The 24,430-nt window shown below is 40.1% G+C and overlaps 1 protein-coding gene and 1 pseudogene across 1 annotated transcript in view; one reads left to right on the top strand and one right to left on the bottom strand.

The window, feature by feature from the left end:
• Positions 1–24,430, top strand: part of Kat2b (lysine acetyltransferase 2B) — a 128,247-nt gene that overhangs the window by 32,141 nt on the left and 71,676 nt on the right. The gene's annotated exons all lie outside the window — the stretch shown is intronic.
• Positions 6,635–6,944, bottom strand: LOC125415673 (protein kish-A pseudogene; annotated as a pseudogene).

The raw sequence follows: 24,430 nt of genomic DNA, 5'->3' as shown, positions 1-24,430 counted from the left end.
AGTTATCTGGGCATTTAATCTCACCTTATGCATGCAGATTACTTCTCTCTTTCTCTGACTCTCTTTCTCTCTGCCTCTATCTCTCTTTCTCTCTGTGTGTACGTGTGTGTTCGTGTGGACAGGGTTGTGAAGATCAGAGATCAACTCCAGTGTCCTTCATCAGGAACACCATTATCTACTTTGTTTTTTGTTTGTTTATTTTGTTTTGTTTTTTTCGGAGACACAGTCACACTGTGTACAGCTGGTCTAGAACTTTATGTGGACCAGGCTGGCCTCGAACTTGCAGAGGTCTGCCTGCCTCTACCTCCAGAGTACTGGAATTCAAGGTATGCACCACCAACCTGAGCTAGGTAGCTTTCTTTTTGAGATAGACCCTCTGGTTGACCTGGGCTACCCCCAGTTCTGAGAGTATAAGCATGCGCCACCACACTCTGATGAGGAATGCTGTTCCTTGTTCTTCAGCCACTACGCCATCAGTTGGTATTGTCATTTTCAGTGCAACTGGAAGTTCTCTGTTATTGAATATTATGTTCATCTTTTTATCTATCTGCCTTCTAAGGAAAGTAGAGGTAGCTTCTAAAGTCTTGTTTTGTAATCACTATTCTCATGCTTTAGCTCATACTATTGAAATGACAGACACTAGGTGAGGGGCATCTTTTATTTTTGAAAAAAGTACAACATCATAAGTCTTGTTTTATTTGTTTGAGGTTGGGTTTCACTTAACCATGGCTGGCCTTGAATGTCTCATTTTCTGCCTTCTCCCCAAGTTTAGGGTTTGAAAATGTACACCAGCCACCTTTGAGTTTTAGCTATACTGTAAGTGAATCCAGCCAGTATGCAGGTTGTGGGGCTCAGGGTCAGAGGTTGGACCAGGCAGCTTGGCTTTCCATCCTCCTTCCTACACAACACTTTTTACTGAAGATTGCTTCATGCCCCTCCCTCCCCAGCTTCAGATCTGGTTGCCCATACCCTATGCCTTTTTTGATTTCCTTTTTGCCAGGGAATTCTTATCCTCCCAAGCCTATAATGCTAACAGATAAAGGTATCTCAGAGGTCTGCTGGACGCTTCCCTGTGTATATACATTAGCTGTTGTTTTTCTGAACTGTGATTCGGGGTTGCTGACCTTTGCTTGCAGTTCAGAATATATTTAATTCCTTGGATAAAATTGGGCTTATTCCTCACTGACGATATCAAATTGCATAATGTTTTAAAGAAAGAGATGGGGCAAGAGGGTGAAATGGCAAGAGAGAGGGCTAACTGGCTTTGCTGAGTAGCATTGGCCCACAGATAAGGTCTCGTACCTTAGACTCAGTAATTGCAGTGTTTAAAACTGGGCCCTGTGTGCCTAATAGCACTTGAAATGTGGATCATTGATAAAGTTTCAAGTGTAAAATGCGTAAGTTGAAGGTGGACTATAGCAAATGAATGTAAAATACATACAATTGTCTTAGTTACTTTTCTATTGCTGTGATAAAACCCAAGGACTAAGGAAACTTAGAAGAAAGCTTTTAATTGGGCTTACAGTTTCAGAGGGTCAGAGTCCATGATAGTGGGTGACAGTGGCAGGGACAGCTAGGTGCTAGCATCTAGATTTGCAAGGAGGAGGCAGAGAGTCTTTTGACCACCGCCCCCCCACCCCAACTGGTGACATATCTTCTCTAACATGGTCACACCATCTAATCTTTCCCAAGCCATATACCAACTGGGGACCAAGTATTCAAACATCTGAGCCTACTGGTGGCCATTCTCTTTCAGACACCACAGTAACTTTCAAATATGGAGTATACAACAATAGGAATTGTTTGATATATATTAAGTTAACTATATGATTAAAGTGGACTTTGTCTACATTTACTTTTTAAAATTTATTTATTTTTATTTTATGTATATTGATATTTTGCCTGCATGTATGTCTGTAATGGTGTCAGATCTTGGGAGTTACAGACAGTTGTTAGATGCCATGTGTGTGCTGGGAATCGAACCTGGGTCCTCTGGAAGAGCAGTTAGTACTCTTAACCAGTGAGCCATCTCTCCAGCCCTACACTTTTTTAATGTTTGGGGGCATGGCGTCAGAGTCAGGTTTAGACCATGCATCACACATGCCCTACACTGACATATCCCCAATGATACTTTTTTATTTAAATATTTACTTACTTACTGTGTTTGCATATTTGCATGCATGTGTAAGAAGTTAAGAGGAGAATCACCTTTGCTTTACTGAGATGAGGTCTCTCTTGTTTCTCTTATTTGCTGTAGTTGTCTGAGGGCCTCAGGTCTAGGCTTGTGTGAAGCCAGCATTTTAACCTCTGGAGCCATCTTCACGATACTTCTTTGTTCTTTCTCTGTAGCTTTGGAGCCTGTCCTGGAACTAGCTCTTGTAGACCAAGTTGGCCTTGAACTCACAGAGATCCACTTGCCTCTGCCTCCCAAGTGCTGGGATTAAAGTCGTGCGCCACCACTGCCCGGCGATTAAAACAGGGTCTTATACATCTTAGGTTGGCCTCGATTGCCTGAACCTGTTCTGCCACCTGACTTCTCTTTATCATTTTTAGTGCAGTTATGGGGACATCTAAATAAGAATGTTGGTTCCTGTGAGTAATCTTATAGTGAGCTCTGACTCTTAGACTTCCTTTTTTCATTTCAAATCTGTGATTATGAAAGAGAAACAACGTTTTTTCTTTTTCTTTTTGTTTTTTTGACACAGGGTGTCTCTGTAGCTTTGGAGCCTGTCCTGGAACTAGCTCTTGTAGACCAGGCTGGCCTCAAACTCACAGAGATCCGCCTGCCTCTGCCTCCCAAGTGCTGGGATTAAAGACGTGTACCACCACTGCCCGGCTGAGAAACAATTTTTATATGATCAGCCTTTGCCCATTAGTCTGTTAACAGTTTTCATTGCATGCATTAATTTTCTAGCCTTGCTACTTCGTTTTTCTAAAGGGAAAAACTGATTTTAGGCAGTGTGGTAGCACATGCCTTTAATCTCAATACTCAGGAGTCAGATGTAGTTAGGTCTCCATGAGTTCAGGTTCAGCTGGGCCTACTTATTAAGTTCTAGGCCAGCCAGAGTTACATGATGAGGCCCTTAAAATCGATAACAACAGCAGCATCAACAGAAAACCCCAAAACTAAAAGCCAACAAATGGACCACAGCAGACTGATTTGTGCTGTTTCCAAATCATCCAGACACTTTGAGTATTCTTCCAGTTCAACAGACCTCAAAATTATTGGCAGGCCAGCCTTGAGAAGTACAGGTAAGTATAATTAGTCAGTGGAACTTAGCAAGGGTCATGGCAAACAGTGACCATGACCTATCTGTCTCCTGTTAAGCAACAGCTCATTGTGATTTTTCAGCAGCAGCAGACACTCAGCAAGTACCTCTTGGCTCTCTGGTGTTTGTAATGTGACATAGTGTTGTGTGGTGCCAGGGTGCGCTCTTCTGGAGAGATATCATAAGATGCCCAGTTGTCTTTCCTGGCCCTTCACCCCACCTGTGTGAGGTACACACAGTGGACACTAGAGCATGCGACCCCCAGGAATCTTTCTTAGGTATTTGAATATGGCTATTCTTAAGTAATTTTTATTCATACTTGTAGATAAGGTCTCACTTTGTGTCATAGGCTGGCCTTGAACTCATGATTCTCCTGTGTCAGCCTCTTGTTTTCCTGAACAATTTGGAATAATTATATCCATATTTCATAACAGACTTTGGAAGACGATTTGAATTGAAGTAAGGCCTAATAGATTTGACTATTAATTTCAAATGTATTGTATTATAAAGTAATTAGCTGGTTGTGGTGCACTGTTATAATCCCAGTACCAAGGAAGAAACCAAAGCAGGAGAACAAATATGAAACCAAAACTATCAAACAAAAGTATAGCTTATTTGGAAATAACTTTGCTCTTTGTTTTTATTTTTGAGACAGGATCTTCCTGTGTAGCTGAGGCTGCCCCTGAAAGTCACAGAGTTCTCCTGCTTCTACATTTCGTGTGCTGGGATTAAAGGTCTGTGCCATCGCACCCAGCTGGAGATAACTTTAAAATTTTAATTTATTTTAATTTTGTGTATGTGTACGTGTGTACCATATGCATGTTCTGCCTGAGGAGACCAGAAGACTTTTATTAGGTCTTCTGGGACTTGTGTTCAGATGGTTATGAGCCATGGTATGGGTGCTGCGAACTGAATCTGGACGCTCTTCAAGAGTACAAGTGCCGTCTCTAAATGGCTGGGTGTGGTGGCCTTTAATCCCAGCACAGAGGCAGAGGCTGGAGAATCTGAGTTCAAGGCCAGCCTGGTCTACAGTGTGAGTTCCAGGACAGTCAGGACTATGCAGAGAAATCCTGCCCCTAAATAAATAAATAAATTCATAAAATTTTAAAGTCATGAGAACAATGGTGAAAAATGTTCCATGTGTCCTTCCCCTAGGTTTTACTTGCTGGTAACCTTTTATCTTATTTGCTTTTCTATTTGTTTTACCTTTTATAGTTTTACACACACACACACACACACACACTCACACACACACACACAAATAAAAGTATCTTTGCTGGATAGTTTTATGTTGACTTGACACAGGCTAGTGTTACCTTAAAGCAGAAAATTCAGTTGAGAAAATGCCTCCGTGAGATCAGACTGTAAGGCATTTTCTTACAAGTGATTGATGAGAAAGGCCCATTGTGGGGGGTCCTGTTCCTGGGCTGGTGGTCCTGAGTTCTTTAAGAAAGCAGACTGAGCAAGCCAGAAGAAACAGGTCAGTAAGCAGCTCACCTCCATGACCTCTGCATCAGCTCCTGCCTCCAGGTCCCTGCCCGGCTTGGGTTCCCGTCCTGACTTCCATCAGTGGAAGCTAAAGCTAAAATAAACCCTTTCTTCCCCTAGTCGGTTTTGGTCATGTTTCATCATAGCAATAAAAACCCTAATCAGGACAATATTTTTATATAATCCCTGCTCAATTCTCAATTACAATAAGTTTAACAATATAATATGTGTGTCTAATTTTCTCAGCTAACCCAAAGGTTAACTTCATATTACATTATCCTCTCCTTTAAACATCCAATCAAGATTTGCAAAAATAGTTAGTTGTCCTGTCTTTTTAGTCTTCTTTAATTTGGAAAAATTTCTTAGCCTTTTTAAAGTGACACTGACATTTTTAGAGAGACATGTTTTCAATTTGAAAGCATATCATGAAAGTGCCAGGGTGGTGGCTCATGCCTTTAGTCTAGCACTGGGGACGCAGGGGCAGAGGACCTCTATGTGTTTGAGGTTAACTGGGTTTTTACTGCAAGTTCCACACTAGTCAAGGCTACACAGGGAGACTTTTCTCCACAAAGAACAAAGTGTTTCTCGGAAATTCCTTCTCTTGGTTCCTTTAGGACATACTGTTGAAAGACCAAGCTAGACAATAGAGTTGCTATTCTAAACAATAAATTAAATTTTCTTTTCATCTTTTCTTTTCCCTTTCCTTTCTTGCTCTGCCCTTCCTTTCCTTTCCCTTCCTTTCTCTTTCCTTCCCTTTCTCTTCCCCTCCCTCCCTCCCTCCCTCCCTCCCTCCCTCCCTCCCTCCCTCCCTCCCTCCCTTCCTCCCTCCCTTTCTTCTTCCCTTTCTTCCTTATTTTCTTTTTTTTATCAGACAGGGTTTTTCTGTGTAACAGCCCTAACTGTCATGGAACTCACTTTAATTAAAGGCATGTGCCGCCATGCCTGGCTTTAAATTTTTTTTTTAAATTATTCATTTATTTCATCACATGATTTTTGATCGAATGTTTGTATGTGTACTGCATGCAATGATTGCCCATAGAGACCAGAAAATGTCAGAATATCACCCCACCCACCCCAGATTGGAATAACACACAGTTATATTGGTTCTAGGAACTGCTTCCAGGATGTCTGGAAGAGCAGCCACGGTTCTTAAACATGGAGCCATCTCTCTAGCCTCCAAATTTAAATTATATACCATCAAATCTATTCAGTCAAACCCAGGTCCTTACAAACTTCGTAAACCTCTGCATAGTATATGACAAATGGACTGTTAGTTCCTCAATTCTTTTAATGCAGTAGGAAAAGACCAGCATCCTTGACAGGCAGGCGGAGGAAATGGTAGTTCTAGAGAGAACAGTATCCTGTGGGAAGAAATGGACAACACTTAATCCCGGCAGCCATGCTGTTTTACAGCTTGATCTGCTATGAGAAGCCCACCAGATAAGGGCAGTGGTTAGGGAACAGGGGTTTCTCTCATACTGGTGGTACACTGTACTGATGAAAACTTCTCAAGGGGTCAGGAAGCACTCTTCAAAGCTTCAAACAGCATACCCCTGCTGAGCTTTGCAGGCACTGGGACTTGGCAGGATTTTAAAGTTGAAACCAGCCAAGACAACGAAGTACACAGTGAGACATTGTGGGTGTGGGGGTGGCAGGGAGGTGGCAGGGGGGTGGTGGTGGCAGGGTTTGGGGGAGGACTTGGGCATCATGGTACAGACTTGCAATTTATTTTTTTTATTGCTATAATCACATTCCTGTGTATTAAACTGTTACATCTTAATTATTTATATAGCTCATTGGTCCAATAGTATAAAAATGTATCTTATCCCAAAATTTATCTCAAAATTTATCTTATTCCATGTTCAGAGATAAAAGGGTTAAGTATTCTTCCCATTGTTTTCTGGAGGCAAGTCCTTGTTTAGAGTCTGACAGCAATCGCATGCTGGTTTCTGAAGCTGCTGTATGAAGAGGATGCTGAAGATCATCACTGTACAGCATACAGCACACAGTGACATAAGGGCTCTTGTGTTCACCAATTTGGGCACACTTCCAAAATATTCCCAATAGTCCAGTTTTATTTCTGTCCAGGAGGCTGGGTGCCAGGGATCAGATATAAGCACACGTACATATAAGCAGCAAGACTACAGTCAACACACTCTGAAAACTGAAAATGGCAGACATAGTGAGGCCAGTCCTGGTCCAGTCACATCACCCTTCTGCGCCAGAGCGGAAGAGAACCCAGGCTTCCAATTTCTGCACTTGGGAGGCAGAGGCAAGAGTGTTACCACAACTTTGAGGCCAAGAGACCAGCCTGGTCTACATAGCAAGTTCCAGAAGATCCAAGTACACATAGTTAGACCCTGTCTTAAGAAAATAAACCAAGCAACACTCTGAAAAAGGAATTGTTTAAATTTCCATTATTTCTAGGACTATACATAGTTTGCATCAAAGCAGGTTATGGTGGAACACACCTTTAATCCCAGCATTTGGGAATCTGGGGCAGATTTCTTTGAGTTAGGCCAGCCTGGTCTACATTAGTAAGACATTGTTCCAAAAGAAAAACAAATAGTTTGGTGTGGTGGCGTAGGCCTTTTATTCTAGTGCCCAGGAGACAGAGGCAAATGGATCTCGGAGTTTGGGGCTAGCCTGAACTATAGAAATAATAGTTCCAGGGCAGCCAGAGCTACACAACAAAACCTTGTCTCATAAAATAAAATAAAATGTCAGTTAATTGCAGAAATAATACATTTCATCATTTCATTATTATTTTTGGACCACTTAGGCTGGCTTCCTGCTTTTCATTGTCTTGCCTAAGCCTTGTGTAGGCAGAGCCTATTCATTTGTTCCTGGCCACCCTGACCCAAAATATAATAATCACACAGAAACTATATTATATAAAACACTGCAGGACCAATAGTTTAGGCATATTGCCAAGTACTTCTTATATCTAAAATTAACCCATTTCTATTAATTTGTGTATCGCCACGTGGTTGTGGCCTACTGGTGAGGTTCCATCTGTCTGACGTCTGTCTCCTAGGTCCTTCTCCTGCAGCAGCTCCCTGGCTTCTCTTTGGCTGCGCCTACTCTCTCTCTACATCTCTGTTTGAATTTCACACCTGGCTTTTACTCTGTTAAGCCATTGGCTGAAAGCAGCTTTATTCATTAACCAATAAAAGTAACACATACACATAAGGACTTTCCACACCAGCCTTGTGTGCTTCTCAGCCTTTGCTCTCACTAAATTCCCATCACCAGGTAGCTTCTTCAAATGTCAGTCTATTGGGAACCTCCAGCCTCCTTATCCCCCAAACATAAGGGTACCACCAACAAGGCAAATTGGCCTCTTAGATAGTGTGACATGTCATCTAAATGACAGCTGTCCTTCCTCCCCATCAGTCACCGGATTCAGTCATTCCTTAAATTCCAGATGGCCCTGTCTGTTCCCAGGGTAGTCTAAACATGGCCTTACTCATGCAACCACATCTGTCACCCTAAGATCACTTGTCTGAGTTACTGTATCCCTGCTGTGACATCTTCCAAAGTGATTAAGGGGAGAAAGGGTTTGTTTTGGTTTGCAAGTGTTCAAACACATCAATGGGTTGGTGTGAGGATTTCATATTTAAACCACACTTCTCATTTTTTGGGTCTGTTTGCTAGAATTGGAGATACTGAACTTATCTCTGGACTCCGGGCACTGAGTAATTCCCCAGTCACGCCAGCACCTCTAACTGCAAGGCAGAGCTGTTCACTGATAAGCAACTTGTACTGAGCCCTAAAGAACCACTTAGTACTAATAGGAACCCTTAATCTTAAAAAATAAACCTTTTTTAGATTTATTAATTTTTATGGATGTTTTGCTTTCTTATATGTCTGTGCACCACATGTGTGCCTGGTGCTTATGGAGGCCAGAAGAGGGCATTGGATCCTCTGTGTGGGTGCTAAGAATTGAACTTGACCCTGGAAGAGCAGCTGGGCTGACCTGTCTCTTCAGTTCTTTGTTTTCTAAAGAAGATTTTTGATTTAAGCAGTCATTCTTACATTCTTTTTTTTTTTTTTAATCTGTTTTTCTTTGTGTGGCTGATGAGGTTTGAACTCAGGGCCTCACACATGCTATGCAAGTGCAGCATGAATCCAGCATGAAACTGGTAAGTCCTAAGAAGGCATCGTTTTTAAGACATAGTCCTAGGACTGGGGACATTGTTAGAGCAATTTCTGCTCTACTAGAGGATCCAAGGTCCAATTCTTAGCTCATAAGTGTTTGTTATGCTAATGCCATGGTACCTGCCTTTCTCTTTTGTACTCCTTGGATAATAGGGAGGCATATGGTACACATACATACATGCAGGCAAACATACATACAAAAGAAATGATTTTTTTTAAAAGAAAAAGAAAGCCACGTGGCGGTGGCACACACCTTTAATCCCAGCACTTGGGAGGCAGAGGCAGGTGAATCTCTGTGAGTTTGAGGCCAGCCTGGTCTACAAGAGCTAGTTCCAGGACAGGCTCCAAAGCTATAGAGAAACCCTGTCTCGAAAAAACAAACAAACAAAAACAAAACAAAACAAAAAAACAAAGAAAGAAAGAAAGAAAGAAAGGAAGGAAGAAAGAAAAAAAAAGAAAAGAGGGGCTGGAGAGATGGCTCAGAGGTTAAGAGCACTGGCTGTTCTTCTAGAGGTCCTGAGTTCAATTCCCAGCAACCACATGGTGGCTCACAACCATCTGTATGAGATCTGGTGCCCTCTTCTGACCTGCAGGCATAGATGGAAGGAATGCTGTATAATAAATAAATAAATCTTTAAAGAAAGAAGAAAAGAAAAGAAAAGGAAGCTAAGTGGTGTAGGACACGTCTTTAATTCTAGCCCTCTTCAGTTAGGGGCTGGGCAAATTTCTCTCTCTCTCTCTCTCTCTCTCTCTCTCTCTCTCTCTCTCTCTCTCTTCCTCCCCCTCTCTCTCTCTTTCTTTCTCTCTCTCTCACTGTATGTGTGTGTGTGTCTCTGTCTCTGTCTGTCTCTCTCTCTCATGCACACACACAAACACAGGCAAAGATGGAAGCAGAGGCAGGCAGATCTCGCTGAGTTTAGAACCAACATGGTCTAAATAGTGAATTCTAGGTTAGTCAGGGATATGTAATGAGACCCTGTCTCAAACAAACAAAATAAAAATCAGCCCCCCCCCAAAAAAACCAAAAAACAAGATAAAAATTAGTAAATTTCAATGTGCAGATCTCTCGTGTTTGCCCTGACACAGGGGCGCTTGGTGTGGTAGGAGGTGTGGTGAGAGATAAAAAGGTAGGAGGTGTGGTTACAAGGTGCTAACCTGGAAAATATAGAGCTGATTCCTTCTGCGGCAGCGATAAACCACAGGCACAGGAGCACAGCCGCAGCTTTCCTCTTCGTGACTAAATGTGGCTTTGCATAGAGCAATGGGACTCACCATGGCATTTTCATAATATACCATTATACTTTGTCCTAATTCAGGACCGTCAGAGTGTTATTTTGAAATCCAGGTTGTTCCCAAATTCTCAGTTCTTCTGCCTCAGTCTCCTGGGTGCTGGAGATAATACAAAGATACAGTGCTAATGCTTGTGAATTCAGATGTGTCCACTACATTTATTTAGGTAAGCAGATTACAAAAATTGCTTTGGCCTCTGTAATTTTTAAAAATTTTATATCCTGTAATTTTTTTAAAATTTTAATTATCTTTTCTCATTTTATAGGCTAAATCCAGTTCTCACTTCTTTCTTTCCTCCTGCTCCCTCCACCTTATCCCCTTCCTTCCCCGATCCCCTCCCCAATCCACTCCTCAGAAAATGTAAGGCTTCCCATGGGCAGTCAACAAAGTCTAGCACATTGCTTTGAGGCAGGACCAAGGCCCTCCACATTTATTAGGCTGAGCAAGGTATCCCTTCAGAGAGAATAGGAGCCAAGCAGTAGGAATAAATTCTGGTCTTACTGTCAGTGGCCCCACAGTCTGCCCCAGCCATACAACTCTCACCCACATTCATAGGGCCTAGTTTGGTCCTCTGCTGATTCCCTTGCTGTCAGGCTGGAGTTGATTGTTTCCGTGGGGATCCCCATCATGATCTTGACCTCTTTGCTCATATTCTCATTTTTCCCTGTTTTCAACTGGTCTTTGGGAGATCAACCTAATGCTCCACTATGGTTCTCTGCATCTGCTTCCATCATTTGGTGGATGAAGGTTTATGATAACATTTTAAGATAGTTATCCATCTGACTACGGGGCAAGGCCAGTTCAGGCACCTTCTCTATTGCTTAGGGTCTTAGCTGGGGTCATCCTTGTTGATTTCTGGGAATTTCTCTAGTGCCAGGTTTCTTACTAGTTCCACAATGGCTCCCTCAATCAAGATATCTCTTTCTTTGTTCTCCATTTCTGTTTTTTTCCTATCTCGACCATCCCATTCCCTCTAGTTCTCCTTCCCCTTCCTTTTCTCCCTTCCTCCTCTTTTTTCACCTTCCCTCTTCTCCCCACCCCCATGCTCCTAATTTTGTCAGGAGATCTTGTCTATTTCTCCTTCCCAGGGGAATCTATCTATGTTTCTCTTAGTGTTCTCCTTGTTACTTAGCTTCTCTGGGGTCGTGGCCTATAGGTTCCTTATCCTTTGCTTTACAGCTAGTATTCACCTATGAGTGGGTACATACAGTGCACATCTTTCTGGATCTGGGTTACCTCACTCAGGATGTTTTTTTCTAGTTCCATCCATTTGCATTCGAATTTCAAGATGTCATTGCTTTCTACCTCTGAGCAGTACTCCATTGTGAACCACATTTTTTTTTTTTATCCATTCTTCAATGGACAGGCATATAGGTTGATTCTAGGTTCTGGTTTTACAAAGAATGCTGCTATGAATATAGTTGAACAAATGTCCTTGTAGTATGATTGAACATCCTTTGAGTATATGCCCAAGAGTGGTATTGCTGGGCCTTGCTATAGGTTGATTCCCAATTTCCTGAGAAACTGCCATAGTGATTTCCAGAGTGGTGGTACAAGTGCACTCCCACCAGCAATGGAGGAGTGTTTCCTTTATCCACATCTTCTCCAGCATAAGCTGTCATCAGTGTTTTTTATCTTAGCCATTTTGACAGGTGTAAGATGATATCTCAGAGTCGTTTTGAATTCCCGTTCCCTGATGGTTAAGGATGTTGAACATTTTCTTAAGTGTCTTTCAGCCATTCTGTTGAGAATTCTGTTTAGATCTGTACCCCATTTTTTTTTCTTTTTTTGGTTTTTGGAGACAAGGTTTCTCTGCAGCTTTTTTTAGCCTTTCTGGAACTAGCTCTTGTAGACCAGGCTGGCCTTGAACTCACAGAGATTCTCCTGCCTCCCAAGTGCTGGCCTGGCTGTACTGCATTTTAAATTGGATTATTTGATATTTTGATGTCTAATTTCTTGAGTTATTTATATATTTTGGAGATCAGTCCTCTGTCTGATGTGGAACTGGTAAAGATCTTTTCTCATTCAGAAGGCAGCTCTTTTGTCTTATTAACTGTCCTTTGCCTTACAGAAGCTTCTCATTTTCAGGAGGTCCCATTTATTTATTGTTGCTCTTAATATCTGTGCTACTGAGGTTATATTTAGGAAGTAGTCTATTGTGCCCATGCATTGAAGGCTACTTCCCATTTTCTCTTCAGTCTGATCAGATTTATATTGAAGTCTTTAGTGCATGTGGACTTGAATTTTGTGAATGGGGATAGATATGGATCTATTTGCATTCTTCTACATGCCGACATCCAGTTATGCCAATACCATTTGTTGAAGATGCTTTTTTTTACATTGTATAATTTTATCTTCTTTGCCAAAAATCAGATATTCATAGGCATGTGGATTGATAGCTGCGTCTTCAGTTTGATTTCATTGTCAACCTGTCTGTTTTTATGCCAGTACTAGGCTATTATCATTACTGTAGATATTATAGATAGAGTTTGAAGTCAGGAATGGTGATGCCTCTAGAAGTTTTTTTTTAATGCAGGATTGTTTTGGCTATCATGGGTTTTTTGTTTTTCCACATGAAGTTGAGTATTGTTCTTTTGCGGTCTGTGGAGAATTGTGCTGTTTTTGATTACATTGAATCTGTAGATTGCTTTTGGGAAGATTGCCATTTTCACTGTGTTGATCCTACCTACCCAAGAGCATGGGAGATCTTCAATTTCATTCTTCAAAGATGTAAAGTTCTTGTTGAACAGTTCTTTCACTTGTTTAGTTAGTGTTACCCCAAGATATTTTATGTTATTTGTGGTTATTGTAAATGGTGATGTTTCTCTGATGTATTTCTCAATTTCTTTATCATTCATATATAGGAGGGCTACTGATTTTTTTTTAAAAGTTGATCTTGTATCCTGCCACATTATTGAAGGTGTTTATCAGCTGTAGGAGGTTTCTGGTAGAATTCTTGGGGTCACTTATGTATCCTATCATATCATCTGCAAATAGCAAAAGTTTGACTTCTTTCTTTCCAATTTGTATCCACTTGATCTCTTTTTCCTGTCTTATTGCTTTAGTCAGAACTTCAAGACCTATGTTGAATAGATAATGGAGAGAGTGGTCAGCCTTGACTTGTTCCTGATTTTAGTGGAATCCCTTGGAATTTCTCTGCATTCAATTTGATGTTGGCTGTCAGCTTGCTGTATATTGCTTTAATTTTGTTTAGATATGTTCCTTGTATGCCTGATCGCTCCAAGAACTTTACCAGGAAGGGGTGTTGGATTTTGTCAAATGCTTTTTCAGCATCTAGTGAGATGATAATATGTTTTTTTTCTTTCAGTTTATTTATTACAATGTGTTACAATGTATCAGTGTATTACATTGATAGATTTTCATATGTTGAACCATCCCTGCATCTCTGGGATGAAGCCAACTTGATCATTGTGGATGATTTTTTATGTGTTCTTGTATTCAATTTGCCCCTATGTTACTTAATATTTTTGCATCATTGCTCATGACTGAGATTGGTCTGTAATTCTCTTTCTTGGTTGAGTCTTTGTGATTTCTGTATTAGGGTAACTGTAGCCTCATAGAAAGAATTTGGCAATGTTCCTTTTGTTTCTATTATGTGGAACAATTTGAGGAGTATAGGTATTACCTCTTCTTTGAATTTCTGGTTGAATTCTGTGATAAAACCATCAGGCCTTGGACTTTTTTTAATTGGGAGGCTTTTGATGATAACATCTATTTCCTTGCAGGTTATAGGTCTATTTTATTGTTCACTTGATCTTGATTTAATTTTGGTATGTAATACCTATCCAGAAAATTGTCCATTTCCTTTACGTTTTCTAATTCTGTGAAATACGGGTTTTTGTAGTATGACCTAATGATTTTCTTGATTTCCTCAGTGTCTGTTGTTATAGCCTCCTTTTCATTTCTGATTTTGTTAGTTGGATCTTCTCTCTCGCCTTTTGATTAGTTTAGATAAGGGTTTTTCTGTCTTGTTGATTTTTTTCAAAGAACCAGCTCTTTGTTTCATTGATTTTTTTTTTTTTTTTTTGTATTGTGTTGAGAGAGGGCTTGCTTTTCATCCCGGCCACCCAGCTAGCTTACACCGGAAATAATCACTGAGAAATTGTATTAACTAAATTACTGCTTGGCCCATAAGCTCTAGCCTCTTACTGGCTAACTCTCACATCTTGATTCAACCCATTTCTAATAATCTGTATGTCACCACAAGGTGGTGCCTTACAAGGAAAGATTCAGCATGTCTGACCTGGCGGCTGGCTCCATGGCGGCAATCTCTGACCCTGCTTTCTTCCTCCCAGAATTCAGTTCTATTTACCCCACCTACCTATGTTCTGACCTATCAGGCCAAACAGTTTCTTTATTAATTAACCAATGAAAGCAACACATAGATAGAAGAACCTCCTACACCAGTGTTGTTTTCTTTGTTTCTATTTTATTGATTTCGGCCCTCAATTTGATTATTTGCTGTCTTCTCCTCCTCCTGGGTGATTCTGCCTCTTTTTGTTCTAGAGCTCTCAGGTGTGTTGTTAAGTCAGTAGTGTGAGATTTCTCCACTTTCTTTATACATAAAGTGCCTTAGTGTTATGAACTTTCTTCTTATCACTGCTTTCTCAGTATCCTATTGAATTCTAGGAGTATTTAATTTCTTTCTGTCTTTCTTCCTTGATACAGGGATGATTTAATTGAGCACTGTTCAATTTCCATGAGTTTGTAGGCTTTCTGTAATTAATGTTGTTGCTGAATTCTAACTTTAAACCATGGAGATCCGATAAGATACAGGAGGTTATTCTAATTGTTTTTGTATCTGTTGAGGTTGGCTTTGTTACTGAGAATGTGATCAGTTTTACAGAAGGTTCCATAAGGTGCTGAGAAGAAGGTATATTCTTTTGTGTTTGGGTGAAATGTTCTGTAGATGTCCACTGAGTCATGATATCTGTTCTCTTACTTCTCTGTTGCGTTTCTGTCTGGTTGACCTGTCCATTGGTGAGAATTGGGTGTTGAAGTGTCCTACTATTAGCGTGTGGGGTTTGATTTGCGATTTAAGCTTTAGTAATGTTTCTTTTACATATGTGGGTACTCTTGTATTTGGACCATAAATATTCAGGATTGAGACTTCATCTTGACGAATTTTTCCTGTGATGAGTATGAAGAGATGTTCTTCTCCATCTCTTCTTATTGATTTTAGTTTCAAGTCTATTTTGTTAGATAGCTATACCTGCTTGTTTCTTGAGTTCATTTGATTGGAAAAATCTTTTCCCATTCTTTTTTCTTTGAGGTAATGTCTCTCTTTGAGGTTGAGGTGTGTTTCTTGTATATAGCAGAAGGATAAATCCCGCTTTTGTATCCATTCTGTTACCCTATTTCATTTTATAGGTGAATTGAATCCATTGATATGAAGAGATATTAGTGACCAGTGGTTGTTAATTCCTGTTATTTTTCATTGGTAGTGGTCGAGTGTTTTCCTTCTTTGGGGTTTGCTGGTGGGAAGTTATCTATTGCCTGTGTTTTGCTGGTGCCATTAGCTTCCTTGGGTTGAGGTTTTCCTTCTAGTACTTTCTGTAGGGTTGGATTTGTGGATAAGTATTGCTTAAATTTGGTTTTGTCATGGAATATTTTGTTTTCTCCATTGATGGTAAGTATATGTATTGCTGGGTATAGTAGTCTGAACTTGCATCCTGGATCTCTTGGTGACTGCAGCACATCTATCTAGGCCCTTCTGGCTTTCGTGGTTTCCATTGAGAAGTTGGGTGTAATTCTGATAGGTCTGCCTTTATATGTTACTTGGCTTTTTTTTTCTTTGCAGCTCTTAATATTCTTTATTTTGTAGGTTTTGCATTTTCATTATATGGTGAGGGGACTTTTTTTTTGTCCAATCTATTTGTTGTTCTGTAAACTTCGTGTACTTTCACAGGCATATTCTTTAGGTTAGAAATTTATTTTCTATGATTTTGTTGAATATATTTTCTCTGCCTTTGAGTTGGAGTTCTACTTCCTCTATCCCTATTATTCTTAGATTTGGTCTTTTCATGGTGTCTGAGATTTCCTGGATGTTTGTGTTAAGAATTTTCTTTGATAGATGAGTCTATTTCCTCTATAGTACCTTCAACATTTATGAATCTCTCTTCCATCTCTTGTATTTTGTTGGTTATGCTTGCATTGGTAGTTCCTGTTCATTTACCCAGATTTTCCATTTCCAGAATTTTCTCATTTTATGTTTTCTTTATTGCCTCTTTCAGTGTTCAAATCTTGAACTGTTTCCTTCACCTGTTTGATTGCTTTTTCTTTGCTTCCTTGTCTTTCTTTAAGATATTTATTGATTTCTTCCAAGTTTTTCTTTACCTTTTCCTCCAATAATTTTAGGGATTTTTTTTCATTTTCTCTTTAAGAATCTCTGTCATCTTCATAAAGATCTTTTAGATCATTTTCTTCTGCTTCTTCTTGGTTAGGATCATCAGGTCTTCCTGTTGTATGACCACTGTGTTCTGACATTACCAGGTTGCTTTTAAGATTTTTGAATGAATTTTTGCATTGGTGCCTATCAATTTCTTCCTCTGTTGGAGCTGACAATGTCTTTACGTCTTGTTCCAATCCTTGCAGTTGCTGTCTGTGTCTTAGGGAGCTGCTGAGGTTTTTCTTGACCCACTCTTTGTTTGCTCTGTGCAGTTGCAACCTGTGCTTCAGTTTCTCTGAGGTCACAGGGGATGGGTGGGCTTGAGTGTGGAGTGGGCCTTGTAGCTTACAGGGTCTGATGGATGGGGGTGTATTGAAGCAGCCTACCTGCAGGAAGATTGCCTACTGGCTCGCTAGTGAAGCTGATGCAGGTGGGGCAGGGGCCTGGGGTTTTGCCCTGGGTCTGAATGCCTACAGAGTGGGGTTCCCAGTTGACTGACTGATCTCTCACCTCTTAGTCCACTCTGTGTAGTTGCAATCTGTGCTTCAGAGTTCCTCTGAGCTTGCAGTCGATGGCGCCTCAGTAATTTATTTTTATTGTGTGTGTGTTTGTGTACTTGTGTATTCGAGTGTGTGCTATACTGTGCTTATGGAGCCAGAGGACAATTATTTGGAGTTGGTTATCTCCTACTGTGTGAGATAAGAAGGTTGAACTAAGTTTCTCAATCTGAACAGTAAAAACCTTTATCCACTGAGCCAACTCACTGAAAGCCACCATATTTGGTTACTTATTATTGTGTGCATGTGTGTTCATGTAGGTGTGAACATGACATAGCACTTGTGAGGAGGTCGGAGGACAACTTTCAGGAGTCTGTTGTTTCCTTCCAGTGTGGATTCTGGGGATTGAACTTGGGTCATCAGACTTGTGTGGCAAATGGGTCCCCTGGTGAAACATCTTGATGACTGGCTCCACTATGATGTATAGATCTAATTAACCTCAACAGTAAGAACCAGGAGTCAGACACAGAGTGGAAACCTAAAGGATCAGAGAAGCAGAGGAGCAGCCGCCAGTTGCTTCCTACCTCTTGGGTTCTTCAGTCCAAAAATAGGCTGATATTCTCTCTCCATCCCTCTTTATCACTTCTGGTCTCCTCGCTACACAAATCTCCAGAACTCTATGGTTAACTAGTGACTAGCTCCACCCTCTGGCTCCAAGCTAGCTTTATTTGTCAGAACAAAAACAAAATATCACACAATATTATCCCTTTTTGTCTAAATAAAAAAACCCTGTTTTTCGAGACAGGGTTTCTCTGTGTAGCTTTGGTGCCTTTCCTGTAACTAACTCTTGCAGAAAAGGCTGGTCTCATACTTACAGAGACCCACCTGCCTCTGCCTCCCGAGTACTGTGATTAAATATGCGTGCCACCACCACCAGGCTAAAGACATAGGTTTTAACTAACCTAATAAAACTATATACAATAAATACAATAATTATATCCAAATATATACAGGCAGTAATTACATTAACAATGTCTAGTCCATATACATTTGACAAAGTCAGAGAAAATGCTCCATTATCTATGCTCTCTTGAGCATTCCAAAGTGTAGAACCTAATTCAGTTTCTATCCCAACTTGGTTTATCAACCCAGAACTTTCTCTTAATGTCTTTCAACCTTACGTACTTTACACCTTTCTTGTGAGTTTCTTTTCTGAATTTATTAACCAAAAAAAAAGCTTTAACTATAACTATCTAGTCTTCAACTCCATCAGAAACCTAAGTAGGATATAATATTATGTGAGTAACAGTAAGTACAGAGCAAACAACTTCCAAACTTAAGAAAGGTGAGAAACGTCTGACTGCTTGGACAGTCACCTCAAGCTCCTTTGTAATGTTGGGCCATCCAACTTTGGCCCACAGGCGTAGAATATCTTAGAGACTTTTCTGTGAAGCAGGAAATTCTGAAGAGCTGTCCTACCTTGTCTTGGTAGTGTGTGGCAATCCTGTTATATATGCATGCTTTATGTACTGATATATATTTACCATATTGCAATGTATACTTGCACATTGTTTATATTTGGAGGTCACGTTGTCCTCATTTATTGCACAGTTGTTTATTATCTCAGTCTTTAAGTTAGATACATATTGAGAATTATATAGATCAACAGTCAACTAAGTTTGTCATTTATAATTAGACTAATCAGGTTCTTTAGATACATAGAGATTATATTCAGTATAGATAGATAATCTTCAACCTCTTCAAAGAGCTGTAGAAAATGGCCTTTTTCTACAGCTAATTCAATTAGCTAATCTAATTCAGAGTTCTGTGGTAGGGAGACACAATCGCTCCTGGCAACACCGATCTATTCCCAAGAGAATGTTAAGCACCAAAGACACTCTACCTGGAGCCTTTCTTCTTGGCAGAACTGGCCTTTGGGTAAAGAAATGCTCATACCTCAACTACTGACAGAGTTATAGAATATCCGTAAATGGATAAAACAGGACTGTCATATCCTACCAAGACAGGGTAAGATAGTTTTGAAGTTTCTTGCCTTTGAAAATGGTATGTCAGTTACGTCAGGCCTTAGCCAAAGTTGGTTGCTTCAACGCTGCAAACGTGACTTTGGGTGTTTGCCCAGGTAGCCAGTTGTCTCTGTGATTTGTTACATGTTCTGGAAGTTGTTTGATTGCACTTCCCAATTACTCAGGTAACATTATTTCCCTTCTCAGATCTTCGATGGGATTGAAGATTATATAAACGTAGTTACTTTCCTTTCATGACTTGGCCAAGTTATTTGTTATACAAGACTTAAGCTAGTTAGAATAGGATATTTGTATTTATTGTATATAATTTCATAGGTTTGTACTTATTGTATATGATTTCGTAGTAGGCTTAGAACTTTCTTACTTAAACAAAAGGGGGAGATGCTGCGGGAGCTCCTTCTGCTCTTTCAGCCAATCGCCACTGAGTTACCAGCCCATTGGGGCGTGGTCTCTCTCCCTTTAAAAAAAGCAGCGGCTGTCCTCCACTCTCTCTTTGGCTTCCGGCTCCGCTTCCAGCGTAGACTCCTTTCCTGTTCGCACAGAGGGGCTGTTGTCTGGGACGGTAATCTGTAAGTTTTTTCCCCTTTGATTAAATAACCATTCTATTAATCATAATTCCAAACTGGTGTGGGATTGTCTGTGACTTACGCCTTCATATATATATATATATATATATATATATATATCTTGCTTGTCTAATTTGGACAGCATACTGTCATCTGTTTTTTCCCCAGAGTCTTTTCCCACATAGATAGTAAACTCCATAGGAGTCTCTTCAGTGCCCATCATCTTCTCTGAAGTTGGTTTGTGCTTCCAGGAGCAAGCATGTCTCATCATCATTAAATAAAAGAGCCTATGTTTTTAAAATATCTTAAATGCCATTTTCTGTAGATCTCTGAATTGTTTGAAGACCAACTGTCTATCTAAAGTATATTACTGTTTGGCCTTGCAAACATACCTAAAATGACTGCAAGTTTGATTGTAATAGTTGACTAATAAGCAGAATTTCTTTTTTTATCCTAAAAAGTTTGTATTAAAACTTTCAAGGACTAGAAATTTACATTACATTGTTAAGTGAGTAATGTAGGTACAACACCTTAAACATCTATGTGCAAAAATAACCCTAAATTCATATCAGATGCAAAAATCATAAACAAGAGTAGAAACATATATTTGGTATAACAAAAATAACTCAAGTTTGTATCAATATAAAAAATACATATCATATAAAATATATGAGTAATATTTGTTCTTTTAATTTAAAAGTAGATTCAATAATCTACCATTTATCCTATCGTTTCTATATCCCCACTTTTTTTTCAGAACAAGATCCCTGAATCTAATCTCCTTTGTTCAGTTTTTTTCCCTGATTTTTACCAATAACAACTTGTAGCAACCACCCCCATAAATAATGATAGATATCCATAACCCATTTGAATGACCAAAAATCGCCTACCTCACCTCTTGGGAATGTGGTCATTGTGTTCTTAAAATTATTTCCTGTTGTCTGGGGGTGATGGTATCTTTTGGGGACCCTGAAAAAATTTTGATAATTGTCAACTCCTGGAAGAGCCAGCTGTATCATTTGTTTTTTTGGTCTCTGTGTAGTAGAAAAGTGCAGGGCTTATCTCAAGTCCTGGCTAGTGTGACCTATGAGACTGGACCATCTCAGCTAGCCATCTTGATATTGTCCTGAGCAGTTTGTAGTCCAAAGTCAGTCTTTGTGTGGTGTTTGTCAGCTTAGAGGAGTTAGTAGAATCATCATTGTGGGTTTCCATCCTCCCTTTGAAGACTTCAAAGGTCACTGTTAAGCATGGTCATGGTTCACTGTAGAAAACTTAAAATTTTATTTTTTTTCCCGTAGTCTTGAGAGGAAATTAAATCAGATGGTGCAACTGGACTGAGCCAGGAGTACCAGCTCAGTGTCCTGCCTTCCCACAGAGGACTGACAGATGAGCCAATATCTCAATGAAAGGGTAGCACTGGTTTTCACTTATTTTTTATTTTGTTTTGTTTATTTAGTTTTTCTTTGTTTTTTTAAATATTTTTATGGTTTATTTAACTTTATTCAACTGGATCTTCAGACAGTTGTGAGCTGCCATGTGGGTGCTGGGAATTGAACCCCAGTCCTCTGGAAGAGCTGTCAGTGCTCTTAATCACTGAGCCATCTCTCCAGCTCTAACTTGTAATATGAGGGCCAGCTTGTTGGGGTTTCTGTCCCGCCCAGTACCCCACAGCCGGTAAGTCCCAGAGAATCAATCACACAGAGATCTCTATAAGTTATAATGCTGATTGGCCCATTAGGTCAGGTATCTTGTTAACTCTTACAACTTTTGTTACCCCATTATCCTTATCTACTTTAGCCACATGGCTCCGTACCTTTCTCAGCTGGGCAAGTTACATGCTGCCTCTTCGGTGGTCTGTGCAGGAGTGGAGGGAGCTTCCTGCTTCCCAGAATACTCCCAGTCTCTTTGCTCCACCCCTACTTCCGGTCTGGCTTTCCTGCCTATACTGCCTGCCTGGCCAATCAGCGTTTTATTAAAATATGATTGACAGAATACAGACAATTCTCCCACACCATTTCCCTCTTTTTTTTTTTTATTTTAAACAAAGGAAAATACCCATAGTCCATTTGTTGGGAATGTGGGCATTGTATTTCAGGCTACTTCCTGCTGGTTGGGGGCGCTGATGATCTTATGGGGACCTAAAGAAAATTTAGAGTTATAATCAAGTCCTGACTAAAGTGTCCTGTGAGTCTTAATCATCTCAGGCGGCAGTCTCGAATCTGTTCTGGATGTAGAACTCTGTCATCTGGGCCATCAGTTCCTATTGGAGATTTCTCAGGTGGTCTTCCTTTTTCGAACCTGATTTTTCTTAACTCAGAATGAATTCACAGCCTCTCATTTTCTGTGGAAACAAAGGCAAAATCTCTTCTCCAAAGTAACATACCTTTTGACTTGAGTTTTGATATCCATACCAATGCAAATTATTCATATCTGTATCATATTCCCCTTTAAATGTAAAAGAACATTTATAAACAATATTTGGGAATATGGGTGTAGTTATTTCTCTCCAAACTTCAGGTCTTTCATGGTATAACCTGTCTGCCAGGTTCATCTCAGTTGGCAGTTGAATGAAGTAATTTTTTGAGGGTGTTCACAGCAACCTTTCAGGAGGGCATACTCTATCATACCATATTGGGATGGAAGCAATCCACAGGGTCTCATCCTCTGTGAAGACAAAAGAAGAACCTCCTTTCCAAAGTACCATATGCTTAGATCTAAATTCTGAAGTCAAGGTATTTTCAAAATACCTATCTTGGATTAGTTCAGCAGCATTTATAAACAAAAGTCTTTTAGCAGCTGTTGCTCCTTCCTCAGCATTCAAACAATTTGAAGAGAGTATAATAGCATACAGTATCAAGATTTTCTGTGTATTTTCCATCTTTATGCAGCTTTATTTTAACCTCTATTTCTTTTATTTTTACTTTTACTTTTTGAGACAGGTTGTCTGTATATCTTTGTCCTGGTATAACTCTGTAGACCAGGCTGCACAGAGATCCCTCATCTCTGCCTCCCCAGTGCTGGGTTCAAAGGTGTATGCTACCACACCTTGAACTCAGAGACCTGTCTGTCTCTGCCTCCCAGGCATTGGGATTAAAGGTGTGTACCACCACACCCTATTTCTCCCTTTCTTTCTTTTTAATTTTTAATGACTTTAACCTTTAGCCTGCATATATTTTTAACACATAGTAAACCATTTAGAGGTTTTCTTCATCTTTGAACCTCTCTTTACTGTATCTCTCTCTCTTTTTCTGACCACATGAGTCTAAAACCCTGGCTTTGACGGCTGGATCTAGGCCATTCCTTAGCTTTCCAGCCTCATGGCAGAGGTATTGCTGAAGCCATTTTATTGCTACAACTCTGTGGCGTTTCAAGGTCCCTGCTAGCAAGCAAGCTGCAGCATTCTGCTCACAGACCACACTCAGTCGGACTGCCTGCCTGAAACAGTCAGAGATTGTCCTGGCAGGGCAGCCCAGAAAGACAGCATTTTAAAACAGTGCAGCTTTTTTCCTGCTACAGCTGAAAACCGAAAAGCATGCGTTCAGCTTTTGATCAACACCGTTTAAGTATTTCATGGCAGGACCTTCTTAAAAGAGCTGCAGGATTTTGCAGCTAAAGCTGAGTCAGGAAGCCTCTCTTAGATGAGAGTGCTTGCTTGCCTCTAGCAAGCAGAGCAGACCCGAGAAATTGCTGCTACCAAGAAACCATGCTTTACTCTATTCATTCCCAAGCTTTCTCAGGCTTTTTGTGGATTCAGTTATCCACGTCTGGGCGCCATTTGTAGTGAGGAGCTGAGGGCAGGCCTGCTTTTCGTCCCATCCGGCTCCCGAACACGGCTAGCTTAGCCCGGAAATAACAACACACAAATTGTATTCATTTAAACACTGCCTGGCCCATTATCTCTAGAGAGTTAGTTACTTGCTAACTCTCACATCTTGATTAACCCATTTCTAATAATCTGTGTAGCACCACGAGGTGATGGCTTACCCAGAAAGATTCAGCATGTCTGACCTGGTGGCTGGCTCTGTGGCGTCTGCCTCATTGCTCTCTTCCCAGCATTCTGTTCTGTTTACTCCGCCTATCTAATTTTCTGTCCTATCAGAGGGCCATGGCAGTCTCTTTATTAACCAATGAAAATAACACATAACAGAAGGTCCATTTACATCATTTCCCCTTTTTCTATTTAAACAAAAAAGAAAGGCTTTCACTTTAACATAGTAAAATTACATATAACAAAACAGTTATTGAGTAAGAATTACAGTTACAATATTTATATCTATTTTATCTTTATCATAATAATGGAAAACTATAACTAACCATTCTTCATATATGTAGCAGATCTCAGAGAGGTAAAAAGGCCTATAATTTGTTATATATATCAAGAGTACAAAAACTTAATTCCTAGCTACCTGATAGAGACTCAAACCTGAAATCCTGTACAGAAAGCCAGATGAAACTTTTTTCTAGAATTGATTAAGTTTTCTATATGACCTTTTTTTTTTTTCTTTTGGTTTCTCAAGACAGGATTTCTCTGTAGTTCTGGAGCCTATCCTGGAACTAGCTTTTGTAGACCAGGCTGGCCTCAAAGATCCACCTGCCTCTGCCTCCAGAGTGCTGGAATTAAAGGCATGCACCGCCACAGCCCCTGTATGACCATTATTATCATGACAAAAAGTTTAAAATGTATATTTATTTATTAATTTTATAG

This window comes from Myodes glareolus, chromosome 18, assembly GCF_982192425.1.
Source record: "Myodes glareolus chromosome 18, mMyoGla1.1, whole genome shotgun sequence".
Classification (NCBI taxonomy): Eukaryota; Metazoa; Chordata; class Mammalia; order Rodentia; family Cricetidae; genus Myodes; species Myodes glareolus.
This window is presented reverse-complemented; position numbering and strand designations above follow the sequence as displayed.